This window comes from Solea solea, chromosome 4 (genome assembly GCF_958295425.1).
Source record: "Solea solea chromosome 4, fSolSol10.1, whole genome shotgun sequence".
NCBI lineage: Eukaryota > Metazoa > Chordata > Actinopteri > Pleuronectiformes > Soleidae > Solea > Solea solea.
The window spans coordinates 20,842,713-20,861,542 of NC_081137.1; the positions used below are offsets into that span (position 1 = coordinate 20,842,713).

Here is an 18,830-nt window from a genome sequence, read left to right on the forward strand (position 1 = left end):
CTTCTTTTTTGGGAGAGAACGATATTTGTGACACAGTTGGAGAATTAAGTCTTTGAAACGACTCGGCACAAATGTGTTGTTAACAGCCTCGTTTATTGCTCAAGCATCCACTGAAGGACTCCTACAAACTATGTCCCGCGTTGTGACTTACAAAAAAAAAACAGGAACTGTAAGTAAAACTATTTACAGTCTCATAAATACATAAATCTTACATGTAAGTATCTCTCTCACACACATGAATGCACACAGGGAGGGAGGGAGAGAGGGAGGGAGAGATTTCTGTCCACAGCTGTGAGCCTCGCTGGCATGAGCTACACCAAGTGCTTGTTGAATTGTAGATTTTAGCTTGATGTGATCATCCAGGCATACATACACGGAAGGGAAGGCCTGGATTTCTCTCCAGAGTCTCCTCTCTCAGCCTTCCTTCCTGCCACATCTGCCGGCTACTGCTGTGAGCTTTGGATTTTAACGGACAACCCCATCTGCTTCCAGAGCAGTTTGACATATTTGATGTTCCGTCCTCCTTTTTTTTTTACCCCCCTAAAAAAACCCAACAAAACCGTCATTATTTTTTTTACTTTGAACACATTTCAGTCAAAATCACATTACAACCTCTGCTAATTTACTTAATGTCTTTCACTAATCTACTGTTGTTTGTCAATCTTGTATTTCCTGACTCTTCCCAAGACTCAATTACTCAGAAAAGGTTGTAATTGTTCAGGGTGTATGTCTGTGTGTGTGTGTGTGTGTGTGTGTGGGGGTCTCTTGTGTTGCCAGAGCTTAAATGCAAATGACAATGATAGCTTTTCAGAGGGCTTTCAGCTTACATCAAAAGCTTCCTGTTGCAGGTAAACCATAATTTACCCCCCCCCCCCCCCCCCCCCCGCCCCAAACTCCTGACACTTCGCAATACGCATCTCTTGCCAATTAGCAGTTGTTTGGGGGGGGTCTGTGGTTTGCAGGGGCGACAGGTTGGAGATTTTTGCATACCTTTAAATGTGCATTTCACACAAGGTCACCGTGTCTTGATACTTCCTGCCTCCCTTACACACGTAAAGGTGAAAAAAAACAAACTTGTTTTATTGGTGAGGGGTTTCTGTGTCTTCAAAAGTGCTGCTGAGGATGCAAAGGAGCCCATGTTTTAAGAGATACTGGAGCTGTAGAGCAAGAGAGAGAGAGAGAGAGGCTTCGACTCATTTTTTAATAGTGGAACTAATTTTTAACAAATGTCCATCTAAACCCGATTTTGTGGACAGAAATGTTATGTAGTAAACCTGGAGCTGTTGGGTCTGACAGTTGCCTTTCTTTGGTCCAACTGATAATAGAGTTTATAGCTGTTTGCAACTCTTGTCCCTAGTTTGGCTTTTACACAAACAGTATAATAACATTTACATGATCAAACAGGTTAAAAATACACTCAAATACAGAACTACAAGCTAAACTACATTACCACACAATAACAGCTGTCAAATGAGGAATAGAAAACATAATCAGTACAATAAAACTTGCTAAAACTACACTTGAGAGTACACTTTGTCAAGTCAAATGTATTGTCAATGCATTGAGTCATCATTTCATCAATGCACAATTCTGAGTCGTGTATATACTGTATATCGTTAATAAATACTGAAGCTTTTGAATGTATCATCCACTTGAAAATGGACATAAAACAAAGACAAATCATGTGAGAAAAAAACAAGAGGCAGCACAACCAATTTTTTTGTAATTATATAAGACTTTACAACCTTATATTATTTATGATTGTTACACTAATATGATTCAACTTTATTTCCTAAATATTTCCCCACAAAGTAGCTACAGTAGCTTCATTTAAAAATCAAATACAGACAGTACTCCCCCCCCCCACACACACACACACACACACACAGAAACCCCCCCCAATCTCTCCTCACAGTTTTGTCCCAGACGTGGCAACTTTCCTTCACTTCCTTCCTGTAAATATTTGTGTGTTCTTCGTAGGGGACAAGTCACATTTTACCTCCAGGCTTCAGCGAGCGCTGGATCCTTGCTCAGCTGTGATGACATGAGTGGATGTGGATGTGAAAGATAAGATAAGAACATTAACTGTTGCTTTGTCCTCTTTTTCCACCCCCATGCAGGGCCCACGTGGAGGCGAAAACAAATACCCATTTACAGCCTTAATCATGGGAAATAAAAAAGAAAAGGTCATTGCTCTTCGACTACATTAGTCTAATAAAGTGTCTCAGCATGATGCCTTATTTGTCTATAAATCAGAATATTATATTTGGGATAATACAGATTCCCCTACAATGAATCAGTGATAGCTCAGGCCGTTGCAACTTCATATTTAACTTAATTTGGCGCAGAATGTGAGTCTGTTGGAAGGAAAACTTTGGTCAAACTTACGTTGCAAAAGGAGCCGGCTGAAGAGTAAACAGCACTCGTGGATTTAAGGATGAGTCAGAAGACTCTGAGAGCTGCATTGTAGCAGAACTATAGTTTGCCTGCAGCGAGAGAAAAAAAGCTCGACCGTGAGGCCAGGTACAGTAGCTTCAACTCCTCAAATATTGACTTCCTTCCTCGCTGGCTGCTTGGTCAGGAGATGTGTTTGTGTGCTTTGGATTCAGTAAAGGTGTGTGGTAAGAGAGGTAGGAAGGGGGTGAGGAGAGGAGGGGAGGAGGGGGACGTACATGTGGTTGTGTGACTCTGTGTGTTCACATCCATCAAAATAAAGAGTTTGATGACTTTGGCCTGCCCTCGTCGCACCATAATGGGATATATTAGACCTAATTCAATTAGAGCCATCATGGAGAGCTCGAAAATTCCTCTGTGTAGGAAAAACAAGCGAGTGGCCAAAATGTGCTGCACTGGTTCTGGTTCTGGTTCTGCTGCTACTGCTGCTGTGGTGGGACTTTTCACAACAACTGACAGGATCCTAACTGTGCTGCTATACTTTCACTCAAATATTTTCCTGTGCACAGAGGAAAACTCAAATTTCCCTGTAAAATCCCTGCTTCTTAACACAACACGAGTTTATTGCGCACTTATCCACTGCGAGTGGAATTAAATGCGCCGTAAACACATCAAAGTTTGTGTTTTGTGAAGTATTTTGACTTTTTCTTGTCCATCGAGTTTGCGCCGACAGAATGGGACTTAATTCTTTACTCCACACCAGCGAGCAAAGAGGATTTCATGACCAATGATTAAACGTGGTAATGATATACCAGGAAATGGGTTTTGCGGCGCGAGATAGTCACACCCATTGGGAGAAAAGCTCCGGTGGCCTGTCCGGGTCAGCAAGGAGACCACAGGAAGTGGCTGTTTTTTTGTTTTCTTGAGCAACCATTGTAGGAAAATGAGGCCTCACCTGGTTTTGGGTTGAAGACAACATAAAATAGCTTAGCAGAGGCCTTTTCCGAACAGGTGAGCCCTCAAATTAGGCTCAAAATAACTCCAGACCACATATTAAGAAGATTCCATCTCAGAAAATGAAGGAACTACAATGTTGAGTTCTGCTTCTACATGGAAAACTCTTCTGTGACACTAAACCACATCTGCTTCACTTTGCAGGGACAGACGAGGGTCCCTCATTTTAAAAAACACGTAACCTCCAGGTCCGGAGGAACCATATTTTCCCTGGACGACCCAGGCTCGGCGTCCCATGTTGACAAGCATCTGCTGTGCTGAAACGGCCCGAAGCGAGACCCTGAATCCGTGCCAGCTGCAGGGGGTGCTGCTCTGTCGCTGACCCTGACCTCTGAACTTCCTGAGTCTGTGGAAAAGCGATGTGAGTATACCTCCCCCGCGGGGACCAATGAAACCGGCTCCATGATACATTTCGTTAGAACACTGACGATATCTTCCTTACGTCTGTGACCCAGTTAACTCTCATCACACATTTCCCCTTTTCTATTCATAGTCCGGCGGCACCGAGGTGAGGATAAATATAGACAAGTCCGTACATGCGTTCCCTGTGAACAAAAGACTCCAGAGGAAACACCAACAGTGGATATGATCCCACAATTCTCCCTCTCTGAGTGTTTCCACTTCAAGGGTCAACTTTCTTTTTCAGGCTACAGAGGCAAATTAAATCCGGCTGATCTTCTTTCTGGTCTTCTATCTTTGTCTCAATCTGTTGTTTTCACATTTGACTTCTGGTGCCCATGGACATAAAACACACACACACACACACACACACACACACACACTCACACTCCTAACTTGGCCTTCCGTCACTGTTTCCATAGTCAACCGGCTGGCTGATATTATGTCTAATTTGAAGCATGTAATTAGTGTGTAGCCTGGTCTGGTTCTGTCTGGGTCAGTGTGTGTGTGTGTGTGTGTGTGTGTGACTGGTGCATGTATGTGTGTGTATGTGTGTGTGTGTTGAGTCTGATGTTAGCCGGCACCACAGGATGGGACTGCACCTCTCAAACCGAATGGAAGTCAAATAAAAAGTGACATTAGGCCTACTGTACACCCACACACACACATTTATCAATGTTCCAAACAAAGCACACAGACAGACAATGATAATGTTTTCATTTTTCAAAAAAAAGGGAAAAATTTACTGTTTTTGGTTCCTAAACGTCCTGTTTTGCTGTCGTTTATGTGTCGACTGCACAATCTTTTAATTGACTGCCATATTTTATATGTCAATGGAATTTTACCCAAGTAAAGGAGCAGTGCAAATTTTTTTTAAATGCATACATTTGAACTCATATTCAGTGCATTCTACATCACTTACGTCTTTGGTAGCTTGTTTGTGTGCATAATTTAACTCTATCTGTGTGTGTGTGTGTGTGTTCATCCCCGGGGTGCCCGTATGATCTGTGCCGCAGCGACACTTGGAATGTCTAGAATGCGAGAGGAAGCGAGAGTCTTTTGGAGCCACGCCCCCCTGACGGCGGGTCAAACTTCAGTGATTGGTTCATCCCTGGGGGTCAGAGGGCAATTGCAATCCTGTCACTCCTCTGAAGAAAGGTCGGGGGTCAACTTCCACCGGAGCTCTCTTTTTCCTCCCATCTCCCGGTAGGATTCTCACACTTTTTTTGACTAAAGAGCCACTTAAATCCATATAGTTGTCTGGCCATGTGACACGTGTGCATGATCTATGACTCATCAGGTATAAATATGTAAGAATAGAAAGGTGAGTAGTTGTTCTGATGGGATCCAAAGTAGAAAGAGTAGTGAGTAACTTCTAACACAGGGGTGTCAAACTCAAATGACCTGGGGGCCAATGAGCATCTAGTCTGGTCAAGCGGGGGCCGACATAGAGGAAAAAAAGTGGAAAAAACAACTATTTAGTAGCTGGTGGTCAATATAAGATATTCATTATGATATTAGACAGAATTGCAAAGTAAAATTGCTTGTTTTGATATAAAATGATTCACACTAATAACATATTTATGATGCACAAAAACAGAGAATTAAATTAAACATTTAGCAAATAATGACAAGGATAATTGTGATTAAAACAGCTTAAATATATGTAATTTCATGTTGGCGTGTAATACATTTAATAAAGCAATGATTACAACCGAATGCCTTATTACTATTATAAAAAAATATTGCCATTTAGTCTTATATTCTGTCTCTATGTGTTCTAACACGATCGTTTGGTGCAAAAACGTGTTGCTAGCCTTTGTTTTCTTCGCACCAGAACTAGTGTTCGAGTTCAGACTCCACCTTATTTTGCCTTTTTTTTCCCCCTATTTCCTATATATATTTAATTCAGCCCTAAAAAGGTGAAGAATAGTCATAAACGTCCAATTTCAACTCGTATAGACTCTGCGAGCTTAATTTAAGCCTTCAGAGGACAAGAAGGGAGGGGAGGGGTACAGGAGTGGTGGATGAAAGGAAGAAAAGGTGGTAAATAAGGGGACTAGAGAGGAGAATGGAGGAAGGTTGAGATGAGAGGGGGGTGAGGGGATCAAAAGGAGAGGAGGAGATGAGAGGAGAATAAAGTGATCAAGGGGAGGAGAAAAAGGTGCAGAGGAAGGAAACGTGGCTTGAAGGACAGGAGGAGAAGAAGGGAGGGACAAATGTGGGACGCCAACCATCACTTCCTGTGACGATGTAGAGGAGAGGACAAAAAGGGAGATGACTTACAGGAAACACCGTCATTAACATACGTGCAGGTGATTTGTCCTCTGCCGGTGAGTCACGTTCAAAGTCGCAAACATGACGTGCAACACGCAGCTGGATAATGATCCAGGGACTGTGATACCCATTCACCACTGCTCAAAAACCTGTTTCCTCCTGGGTTTCAGTGAGTTAAATTGTCATTCACTCTCAGGTAAACTGGTTTTTATCAACTTCAGCTCCGAGCAGCATCAGTGTGTATCTAAAACCCTGGTGATCGCGTACATCATTACAACTTTTTCACGTTGTCCTCCCATGTCTTGATAGTAAAAGGCGGGAGAATGTTTGCATTGTCTAATTTTAGATGTAACAGCTGATGTTTGCTTGTGGATGAATAGATTGTTTCCAGGTCAGACTTCCATCTTGTCTCAGTGTGGTATTATCATAAACGGAGGAATTTAACTGAACAATAGTGGACTGTATCAGTTTGTTTTTCTCTGGAAAAAAGGTCATGGGATCGGAGCGTGATGGATCCGGGAAGGATATGTCATGAGCTGTATGACCCAACCTCGGATGTCTGCATAATTCTTTTCCCAAGTCTCTCTCTTTTACTCTGTTCCAAATAGAACACAACCTTGAAGTTTTCAAATTAAGAGAACATTTCCACATCTCAAGGTTGCCCCTGCACCCTGACAAATATAGGCCCAAGCAGCACTTACTGTAATTCTAACCACAACGTCTCCGTATGTACCGAATAAACAGGTCACATAGGAGAGGTGGAGAGGCGGTGTATTATTATTTTTTTAACGTAACAAACTAATAAGGTTTTCATCTAACTCCAAGCAAGACAATTAATAAATAATAGGCTATCAAGTTATATTTACATGTTTTTTTATTTACATTTTTATGTATAGTTAAAGTACTTTCTCTTCTACATTTCTTTTAAAGAAGTTTAAGGGCAAAATAAAGTGAATTAATTCAAACTATCAAAAGATAAGTGCAAGTTAAGCAAGCCTTTGTGCATGTATGGACCTGACATAGCTCACTAATGATGTAAAACTAATAAATTAACATAGAAATATCATTTTCACATCCATGTCAGGTGACATTTGTCCCTCAAATGCCGTGTGCTTGTGTGCATTGTGTCCAGGTGTGGCCACAGTGACTGTGCTTCACACGCCTCTGATTAATATCACTGGATCTCCCTCTGAGCAGAGAGGATGTGGCTCCAGAGGGATGCTTTGACTCACTGGCTCTTTTGTTGTGATGGATGAGTAGGTGGTCAGTTTCCGCATGCAGGCCCCAGTCAATACAGGATATGAATCAGGATCCGATTCAATGTGAAAATAGAGTAAAAAAAGTGCTCTTTCACTGTGGGCTCTATTTTTACACGACGAGATTATCGGTCACGTGAATAATGTCGAGGCGAGTCAGTGGTCATGGGTACGTTCTTGGAGCGTCACTTCAGTCAGCTGGTTATTAGCAATAGCTCAGTTGTGAATGAGTTAAAAATGAAAGACAAAAATCAACGTAGAAGTTATGCATGCACGTATAAACATTGCACTTGAATTATCACAATACCTGCAACATTAATGATATAGAAATTATAGAAAAAAATCCATTTTCTTTTGCTGTTTACTATGTTTTTCTTGTCAATGAACCAGTGCTGACCTTGTGTTTGTGTCCTGAGGCTACAATGGCAACACTAATGGCACTATTACACCTTCAAATCTGTCCCTTTTCTTAACCAAAGAGTGTACCTGTTTCTTTTAATCATCTTTGACATCACAAGAAAGGCAAAAAATCTGCATAATTGACCTGGAAATACGACATTTCTGGGCCTCTCCACTCCTCTCTTCTTTTTCCTTCCTTCTCCACCCTTCATTGCCACTCCTCCATTTCCTTAATTGATCCCCACATCCTGCATATCAAGCAGATTAACCTCGGATTAGCCAGGTAAACAGAGCAGTGTGTGTGTGCATGTGTGTGTGTGTGTGTGTGTGTGTGTTAAACTAGAGGGGGAAGTGAAGTCTTTGATCAGGCTAATGAGCTGCCAGTCCTTCCTCTAGGGCCTGCTGTTTGGCTGGGGGTGTATGGACACCTGAAACAACATAGGGACTGTGCATAGCCTCCCGTGGAACACACACACACACACACACTCACGCACTCATCAATGCAGCACACCCGCATCCTGCCACCATTATTGTCTGCCTGTCACCTCCTACCACCCACTGCTTGTCCTCTCTCCATGTGTCAGTCACGCCCTCACTTCACCTCCAAACTCCTCTGCAGCTCCCGCCCGACTAACAGTAGTCTAACCTTTTCACAACGGTCAAATCACCCACCCACCGCCTTGCCCCCCTACCTATCCTCTATTCTGTCACCCCCCCCCTCCATTCACCATTCACACTCATTTACTATTTTCCCCCCTAATGAAGCTCATAGACAAGGGTTGAAAATGCGTCTCAATAGTATTTTTTTCTTCTCCTTTTGTTATTGTTGTTGCAATGAATGCACATATAAATACAGTATATACAAACGCACACCTTCCAACATGATACCCTTTATTTACTTCCTGTCCCCACTTCCTGAGTGTCTGCAATCTTTGGTTTTTTACTTTGAGAGACGACCGTGTGCCTATTTTTTTGACGTGCTACTTTTGAAGATGTGAACAATGTGCAGCAAAGAAAATCTAAATATGTAGTTTTTCAGTAAACTCTGTCACATGTTCATCAAACCGACGATAAAACAATTACATGGAGGGATTAATACAATAGCTATTTGTTATTTTCTTAGAAATTGCTCCACCTTGGTGGAGAAATGTTAATGTGACATTTTATGAGCCAAACATTCAACAAGATTATTAATATAATATCGTTAGTTGCACCCCCCCCCTTTTTTTTTAAAGACACTTTTATGGAAACCCTGAAACGTAACACAGCTACTGTGATAGTCCTTTAAAGTGGTTCAACAACATCACAAATATCTCAAATAATAATCATAAAAGAATGAAAACAATCACTTTGTTTGCATGACATTATAACAATTTGAATTATTGTCTTAGTCCGACTGCAACCAGACTTTAAAAATACATGTTAGTCATGTAAATTGGACTAAAACACTAAGATAATGTGGTTAAAGGTCACATTTTGACCTCAGACAAGTTCCCAGTTCCCAATCCTTGTTTTTTTTTGACATGGCATTAAAAGAAAGAGCCAGTACACAGAAGAATAAAAGACAACAGTGAGAAAAAACATGGCAAAATCCAGACTCAAGACACCAAACTGATGCTTTATTGACATATTGCCACCTAGTGTAGTGGAGGCTGATACAAGGCTGGACATGTACTGGACATGTTTAGTAAAATGTAGTTTGGCACAAAACTAGTCCTGCAATCACAGCTTTTATTGTTGTTGTCCCCCCCCCCACCCCCCGCCCCTCTCTGTGAGCGTGAAGGAGGGGTTTACAGCTCCTCACTCACACGTCACCCAGCATACATCACACTTCCTCACCCCTGCTGACCACTCAACCCTGATGCTTGTCACTCAAGGTGACGACAGTCAGAGATGGCGCTGCTGACACGAGGGCACTCAAGCGATAAGCATTTGTCCTTGCCCTCCTGCTTCTTTTTTCTCTCTCTCTCTCTCTCCCTCCTCTGTGCCTCTCTTCCTCTGTGGCCTTTACAGCCTGTTGCTGTGTGTGACCTATTGACCCATGACGTGATTGGGCCTCTGACAGCCATCAAAGCCCCTCCACGGTGACAGCTATCAAACATATAACTTGGATTTGTTTTTTAAAAGTTTAAAATAGAGCCGCTGTTTAACCTAATTTAGACTGTACTTACATTATTTTCCGTGTTCAACTAAAGAACCCTCTCAGCCTGTCACAACTCAAACTACAGCTCTATAATTGCTCGTGGAGAAACTTAATATTAAGGTTTTGAAATACTCCACATACACAAACCCACATCTCCTGCATACACGTTGGCGTACTCGCCATACCGAGCGGTTTTCATCGTCCACATCTGCGCGTGAAGCACTTATCAGCATGATTTCAAAAACCTCCCCACCACATATGGCTCTTTGTTATATTTAGCTTTCGAGTGTAGGAGCACTTTCAGCTGTGTGTCTGTCACAGGAAACCGCCACAAAAAAGAAGTTTCCAAGGTGAGGGAAGCAAAACGCTGTAGTGGAAAATAAACTCGATACACAGAGGTTTTTGAGGTTGAAACTTAAAGGTTATCTATAAGCGATCGTGCCATTTGAGTCATCCTGTAATCCAAGAATGACTGTTAAAAACAAAACTTTAATTTTATAATCCTTCCTTCACCCCGACTGCAACAGCTGAGGTATTACTCAGCACGGACAGTTCTGGTGTTTGTGCATGTGTGTGTACCTGTGTGTGTGTGTGTGTGTGTGTATGAGCGCCTCACGCTGCACTCAGGATGTTTTTACAGCGCCTAAGTTTGACTGGGTGATTTACATCCTCTCAGACTTTCTTATACTTACACACACACACACACACACGCGCGAAACCCGCAGAGCAGAGCAGGACATGCTCGGCAAGAAAACAGGTTCGTGATCAAACTGATTTAACAGAGAACCTTATGATGTTTGTGAAAAGATCCTGTCCGAGAAATCTGTTTCACATACTCAACCCTGACAGCACTTCCGCTGAACTCTCAATGTGAGGGTGATGGATATTTCAGAAGTTAGCGGCGTCCTGTCACACAAACATTCCTTTTTTTTTTTCTGGTTTCCTGGTACGGGATTAAGACTGCATGGTTTTGATGTATATTTCACTTTAATGGCAAACCAATACGTTTTTAAACGCACACATTCACGCGTCATGAACAACATGTGAATTTCTTTTCTCCTCCACTTAAATATTTGCTGTTTTGAAATAGTTGGTATAAACTTTACACATGGAAATGAAAGTAGTTATTTTGGGGCATGGGAAGGCCCTCAAAAATGCGATAATAATAATAAAAGTAAGAAGAAGAATAATGGCCCTTTTCCACTATGGTCCCAGCTCGCATTAGTGACCCATTAGTGAAGCTGACAATGAGGTGGAACACTTCATTTACCATGTCATGTGATAAGAATGTGTCAGGACAGAAAGTGGGTATCATTGTTTCTGAGTTGCTACCGTGAATACCCGTGTCCATAATGTTGTGTATATATTTTACATCATTGTGTTTTCACTTCATTCTGGCTCTCCAGCACCTTCTCTCTGTGCTGCCCACCCCCCCCTGTTGTTCTCCCACTCAGGTGAAAGGGATCCTTTGCTGGAAAATCCAGGTTCCCAAAAGCCTATCATTGCTCACAGCTCACAATGGAACAAAGATTGTCTCAGTGTTGGGGGCTGCTTTATGGGGGAAACCCAACCTAGACTGTACGGCCACTGTTTGACAACTCGGCACATAACAGGAGACTGGAAGAAATCCTCTTCTGCCTGAGCCTGGGAGATGAGATCTTTACACCCTAGTGTCACAGGTGGAAAGGAATGGATTACATTTACTCGTGTTACTGTAATTGAGTTGTTTTTGTTTGTGTACTTTTGTAATTTCACTTTTACTAAAGTACTGTGTGTTTTTTCTGTGTGTACTGCACTTCACTACATTTTAAAATCACACCCGTTACTGTTACAGGAAACTTTGGCAGGGAATGATGAGGACAGGTGAATAAATGATGAGGAAAGGGGAATGACGAGGACAAGTGTATGAACAGGATAGGTGAATGAAGAGGACAGGTGAATGAAGAGGACAGTTGAATGATGAGAACAGGGGAATGATGAGGACAGGTGAATGATTATGAGGACAGGTGAATAATGAGGACAGGTGAACTGGCACTAATTAAGGTCCCTGAGTAAGTGAGAAACTTAAAGCATTTGTGACCTTTGACCCGTTTTGACTGATACATTACATGTGTATACATGTTTTATTTTGTCAGCACTTTCATTTGTAAAGGTTTGCCTTTAATTAAAAACAATTCATTTGAGATTTGCACAACACAAGAAAGTAACTTTGTCTGTTTTTTACTTTAAGTACAGTACAAGTACATTTTTAGACCATTACTTTTACTTGTACTTAAGTTAATTTTTTTATCAAAGTAGTGGTACCTTTTTGTTCAGTACTCTTTCCACCTCTGCCTTGTGTTTGAAAAGTTTGGGAACTTACTCCATGTCAAAAAATGAGGACAAAACAATATGTCACAGCAATGGCATTCCAAGGGATGGATGGATGGATGGATAGATGTGAATAGTGAGTTACGTTTTACAGTCTGTTAATGTAATATCAAGGGATGAGGGGAGAGCCAGAAGAAGAAGAAAGAAGAAAGCCACTATGTCACCATGTCAGTATTTTTCTTTCAACATTCAGTATCAAAGGTCACGTAAACCAAGAGAAAACAGGTGGAAAGAATGAACAGGAGCCATAGGTTTAAAAAAACAAAACAAAACAAAAAAAACAACAGGTGATGATAGACAGAATGTGCATTATTCACAGGGTGTGACACCACAACAGAGGCTGCAATGGTAAGCATGTGTGGTGGTTTTGGGGCCAAAAGTGGCTGTTCCAACTTCCAGCCATATGCATTCAATTTTCACACGCATGCAATTTGTGAATACTTAAAACCACTACATGTTAATAACAGGTTTTCCAAATATTACTATAATGGATGTGCAGTGAAAGCAGATTCAAACACAACATTATTATATTGTAACATCCACTTTATTCTCATGTGCTGTAACCAGTCTCTCTGCTACTAATCTGTCATTGTCGTTCCTGTTTCTGTTGATTTCATAGACTCTGCTCTTTGCTTGTTGCTTAAGTATTTAGCTGAATTTTTCCAGGGATACAGGTTATTGGGAATGATTCTTTTGAGAGTATTGATATTATAGCAGCCTTGGTTGAGGTCTGTGCTCTCTGAGTGCTTTCTCTAAAGCAATGATGGTACAGTTAAGTGCTTTTCATCAATACATGGAGTGTAAATAACTTGAGTCATGAGCGCGACGCCCGACACAAGAAAACCGAACAATGCCGAACTGTAGATCAGTTAAAAATACTTCAAGATCCTGAAAACTTGCGTTAATCTCCAACATTTAGTAAAGGAAATGTCTAAAATCTCAATATATAACAGAGGAGTCTGGTGTATTTAGTTGAGTGACCGTGTCAGGCGGAGTCTGTGCTCCGATCATGCAGGAAGTCCTAAACGATGAACAAATCTTTAAAAATCAACTGATTCTAATGATCCAGTTACACTGAGTTGGGGCGAGCTGAGACCATGTAGTGGAAAAGCGGCAATGGTGACAAACAACCATCCACTCTGACATATATGGTCAATTTAGAGTGTCCAATTTGCCTAATCCCCAAATCTGCATGTTTTTGGACCGTGGGAGGAAACTGGAGAACCCGGAGAAAAACCCTGACTCTGATACTCACCACTAAAACCACACTTTCTTTCAGTTTCACCATTTTCATCCGTTCAGTAGTTGAAATCCTCACTTTAACTTAAATGTATTTTCTGGAAGTAAGCAACCAAGCATTAGTAAACAATCCTCTTCCTGTTTACAGTGGCCAAAGCTGATAGTATGGTATGGCTGTAGCCTTAGTTATATTGTTTTTCTGAGGAACATCAGTAGAAGATAAACCTGAGGATTACTGTAATTGCTCTTTGATGCATTTTACAAAATCAGTTAAAACAATCAGATGATTTCATTGATGATTTCTGTCCATCTGAGTAGGTGTGGTCACGCTTGTCTGAAATTTCTGAGGTCTCGGAAAGGAGTGTAGCATTGTGCAAAGTGACAACCCCATCAAAGAGAGCGGGCCCTGCATAAAAGGAGGTTTTATGACTCTGCCCTTCAAAAGAATAGTTTGAGGAGTTCAAAGCGCGCACACACGGGGGAGAGGCGGCGGCGTGTGGACGGAAAGTTCAGCACAAACCCAAGAGAGGAGTGAGACCGGGGATGGAGGCGGGAGCAATCTGATATCTCTCATCAAAGAGCCATACTTACCTGTCTCACTTTGCTCCGTGCTAAATCTCCAACATGAGGTTGTCGTTCTCTACACGCATGACATACATCAATCCCTCCGGCCTTGGCGTTTGATCGATCCCACCAGTTGGTGTGTGTGTGTGTGTGTGTGTGCGCTTTTGTGGAGCGCAGTGCACACCTTCCAACCACATGCTGGGGATTTCTTCAGAAGACAGGAAACGTCATTTTGTGATTTACACAGAGAGGTGCGGGTGGATAGTTAAAATCGGGAACAATGGTCAGCGCCGCCGATTGGGCCGTCCTTTTGTAAACCTATCTGCTATAGTTTAAAGATTTAAGGCCTCAGCCAAATGGACACCTACTGTGTTTTTAATTATTGGGCGTAAATAAAAGCTGTCAAGCTGCACCTTCAGTCCCCGAAATACTTTAATCCCACTTTAATGTTCGGATGAGTGATTCCTAGAAAACGTGCTGTGACTTATTGTCATTGTTGATTATTTAATGCACCTACTTTGTCTCAATTAGAACAAGAGTCTTAACTTTCTTTACTTTGTTTGTGTTAGCGTTATGTTTGTGCTCCTGCGGGCGTTCCTGTAGCTCCGGTTGTGGCTCAAAATGTGTTTTGTGTTTGTCAAGCCAAGGTTTTTAGAAACTAGGGAATGTGCACCGGACTGGACTGGACTGGATTTCAGTGTTTGACTATAGTGGCACTTGCAGGGATGAGAGGTGGAATCATATATGTGAGAGTGATTGTCTGCTTTTCAGGCTATAAAAATATCACATTAAAAAAATAGGCATGAACTTAGAAAGTTGAGCTTTTTTTTTAAGGCAAAAATATTTAAGTTTCCAGTTTTGGCTTTTGTGCTGTTTTACATTATCACAGATGGGAGGAGGGCCACAGAGGGTGTCAGTTATCCTTTCTTTATTTATTTAATTAATTATATTTGCACATATTCAACAGTTGACTGTTGTTTTTTTCTTTCTTTTTCTCAATAAAGTAAGATAAAGATATCAGATCTTTCTGTTTTCTGTAATAGATTTTTGTTGCCATCTGGAGCGGTGTCACCTTGAGGCGCCCTTCATTTCTTCATCACGCGGCTCAAGCGTTCGGCTTCTCTATACATAAAACATTCAAGCTGTTCTCTCTTGATGTCAAGCTACGAGGACAAAGAGCTTCCTTTCATGCGTTTTTGTCCGTGTGTTTTTCAGGCCGGCACTCTGACCGCTGTTGTCACAGGCACCCTGTACGCGATGTTTCTCATTGTTCTCTTCGGTCAGGCCTTTTATATATCGCAAATTGTGTTTGATTAATCAAATTCTTGTTTGACATGAGTTCACTAATGTTGTGGTAAAATATCTGTCGAATAAAATGACCATATGACATTAAATGTCCACTAAATCAGCTTGATTGTGCCAATGAAAGGCACAGATTGTGCTAATTCTCCCTCATTTGCTCTTCATTTTTGAAGGTGTTCTTCATCCGTGTTCTCCGGCTCTATTGAGGAGGGACGGACCATCAAAGTCGAATGATTCATCGAAATTGTCCACACTGGGAAAAAAAGGCAAGAATAACGTCCATCTGGTGGGACTGTGGGAGGAAGCCAGGATGCCCCTGAACAGAACCCACGTGCACACACGCGGAAGAACACGCCGACTCCACAGGAAAAGGCCCTTGATTGAACCCGTGACCTTGTTGCTGTGAGGCAACAACGCTATAGCCACTGCACCGGGTGAGTACACATGTACACAGTTTTCAGTTATTGTAGCAGTAACAGGGACTATGGTGCAACTTAGTCTATTTCTGGGGCCTGTAGTACATATGTAGTGATGTATAGAAGTGGTTTTTAACCCTTAGTGCTCACAAGTGATAAATTGTCTTGGGAATAATACACAACTCCTTATATGGACGTCCTGTGGGTGTGTGTGTTTATAGGTCACATATTCAGGCTGTAAAAAAAATGTGTTGTGTCTTATGTGCTGTTGAGTCAAATTTATGATTCATTTTATATCACATTTTTAGCAGTGATAATTGTGCAGAAGTCACAAAATCAGACCGTTTTCCTTTCTTTCTTTTCTTTTCCCCAATTTTAAACATTTTAAATACTCTTTGCTCAGGTTTGTTTATATAATTGGTGATTGCCTAGAGCAGGGCTGTCAAACTTACGGCCCGTGGTCCATAACCGGCCCGCCAGAGGGTCCAATCTGGCCCGCAGGATGAATGAATGAAAATTTCACATTTTTGATTAGAATCTAATACGACATTTTCAACTCCAGATACCTGTGACTAAATGTTTTCATGCCTTTGTAGATCCACTGTGATCTGTACGTTGTAATGCACATGTGTGTGTAAATGTAAACTTACTTAGCATAATGCATCATTTCGGTGAAATTGCACTTGTTTTTGTCAAGAAATGTCAGGTTGCTCATGATGTGTTACTACAGTAAATGTAAAACGGAGGAAAACATATGGAGTTCTTGTTGTTTATAGGTTATTATGCTATTATTTTAATTATTTAATTTATAATTTAATTATTAATGCTGTGTGACTTTCCTGTGGTCAGTATATGAGCCGGTGACAGGTTTTGACTTGATATCTTGAGCTTAACCTTCTCTGGAGTTGGTTAGAGTTAGTTACCATGGTGATATTTCTTGATAAGTGACCCAGCTTTTTACGATCTGGACGACTGCAAAATCTTGTGATGTAGTAGTTACTGTATGTACATTTGCAGACTATTTTAAGTCTGAGACAGGGTGTGCTGTACTGTTAGTGGTGGTCATAGGAGGTGGTGTATGTGTGTGTGTGTGTGTGTGTGTGTATTTGGGGGGTAGAGGGGGGGAGAGCAGGAGGTGGCAGCCCTCACCTCCCTCACTAATCCCCCGAGTAACAAAGGCCTGGTTCTCTGCTCTGCTGGACTCTGAGCTCTGCTCTGACTCTGCCTTGGCCTCCAGGCCCAAAAACCTGCTGTTTACAATTTCCTTATTCCTGCTTTAAATATTGCCTCATTCTGAGAGGGCGGGGTGAGGATCGTTGGAGAGAGAGGGAGAGCGAGAGAGAGAGAGAGAGAAAGAGAGAGAGGCCACAAAGGTGCTGTTTTGTCCGGTGGGAACAAGGGAGCTATTACATGAGAGATGGAGGGAGGAAGGAAGGAAGGAAGGAAGGGAGATCCAGTTGGGGGGTTGTGGAAGAGGAGGAGGAGGAGAAGGTCCCGTAGGGGATTAGCTGGCCAGCTGCTCCCTCAGGGACCAGACATGAGAGACACTTTTTTTTTTTTTTTTCATTCTGAGAGGAAGAGTGACTCCAGAGAGCGCAGTGAAGAAGAGACAGGAAGAATAACCGAAGAAGGACAAACAGAGAGAAAGCTGTGGGTAACAGTAGAGGACAGATGTTAAGGAATTAGAGTTAAACGATGTTGGCAGATGAAGGGAAACACCACACAGTATTTGAACAATACATCAGTCCTGAAGTAGGTTGATTATATAAACAATATTTAAGATAAAAAAAAATGTCCATTACCAAGTTTTTGAAAACGTTTGACCCCATCGTGGCATTTGACCTCTCTTAAAAATGGCAGACTTTGGGTCATCTAACCTGATAATGTAGATTCTATAGGATATGACTCGTTAAATGATCTCCATTTTGATCAAAGTAAGTCCTGTAGTTTTAATAATTGTTGCATGGAAACACATGGACACACTTAATTCAACCCTTAAGCCTCAAAATGTCCACCTGGACTTTCTTGCTTATTTTAACCATAACCAAAATGAAGAAAAACAAAAAGTTTTATTTACAAGAACACTGTAGTTGTACATGAAAATGTTAAATGTGTTAAATTTGAACAGTAGACAACATATTTAAAGTAATATTTGACAACGACCAGACAAAAATGAGATGGCCATATTTCACATACTGCAAGTTCTGTGGTTTTTGCTGTGGGTTCTCTGTCTCTGTTGAGTTTGAGTGGACGTTCGTTTGTGTCTCTGGCAAACAAATCAGGAGATTTTGCAGGACTCTCACAATATCCACGAGGGGTTGAGTGCAGTGAGGTCAGTGGAATAGTGTGTTGTCTTTGCAGATAAATGATGGTGAAGGTGAACATTTGGTTATAAGAGACGACATGTCATGGTTTTGTGACGAGACACGAGCCGTCTAAGTGATGCACGCCGTGATTCCTAAGATCTCGTTCATGCAGAAGTCACAGGTAGAGCTGCAACTAATGATTATTTTCATAATTGATTAATCTGTCGATTATTTAATCGATGAATCGTTTGCTCTATTAAAGATCAGAAAACCTTAAAAAATGTTGATCGGTGTTCGTCAAACCTGGAAATGATGATGTTCTCAAATGTCTTGTTTTGTCCACAAACCAAAATGATTAACTTTTAATTATTCATTTGTTATACAGAGCAAAGAAATGAAGAAAATACTCACATTTAAGAAGCTTAAACAATCAGAAATCAGCTCTAGTCACAGCTTCTGTTCTAATCTGAGCCTCTGTTCTACCGACCACGTTTGGTCACCAAGACACAGAGGTGATGCATCACCTTTAGCAAGTACCAGTCAGTGCACTGCACTTTTAAAACGCCGTCACTGTAAACGCCAAGTCGTACAGAAGGCTTTACCTTAATTTGACAGAGAAATGCTTCCCCGTGGACCGCAGACTTTTTTTTTTCTGTGTGCGAGTGCAGTTATGGTTTACGGCCCTCAGAGGCTCAGAGGCCGTCCATCTTCTCACAATCAGCCAGAAGTGATATCTCCATCTGCTGCCGCG

General features: G+C 41.6%; 1 long non-coding RNA gene across 1 annotated transcript in view; it reads left to right on the plus strand.

Annotated features, from left to right (window-relative positions):
* Nucleotides 1-15,785, plus strand: part of LOC131458500 (uncharacterized) — a 32,029-nt gene extending 16,244 nt beyond the window's left edge. The window contains exons 8-10 of the long non-coding RNA XR_009240094.1: nucleotides 3,553-3,769; nucleotides 4,824-5,013; nucleotides 15,531-15,785. This is a non-coding gene — a long non-coding RNA (uncharacterized LOC131458500). The remainder of the gene's footprint in view (nucleotides 1-3,552; nucleotides 3,770-4,823; nucleotides 5,014-15,530) is intronic.
* Nucleotides 15,786-18,830: the final 3,045 nt, after the last annotated feature.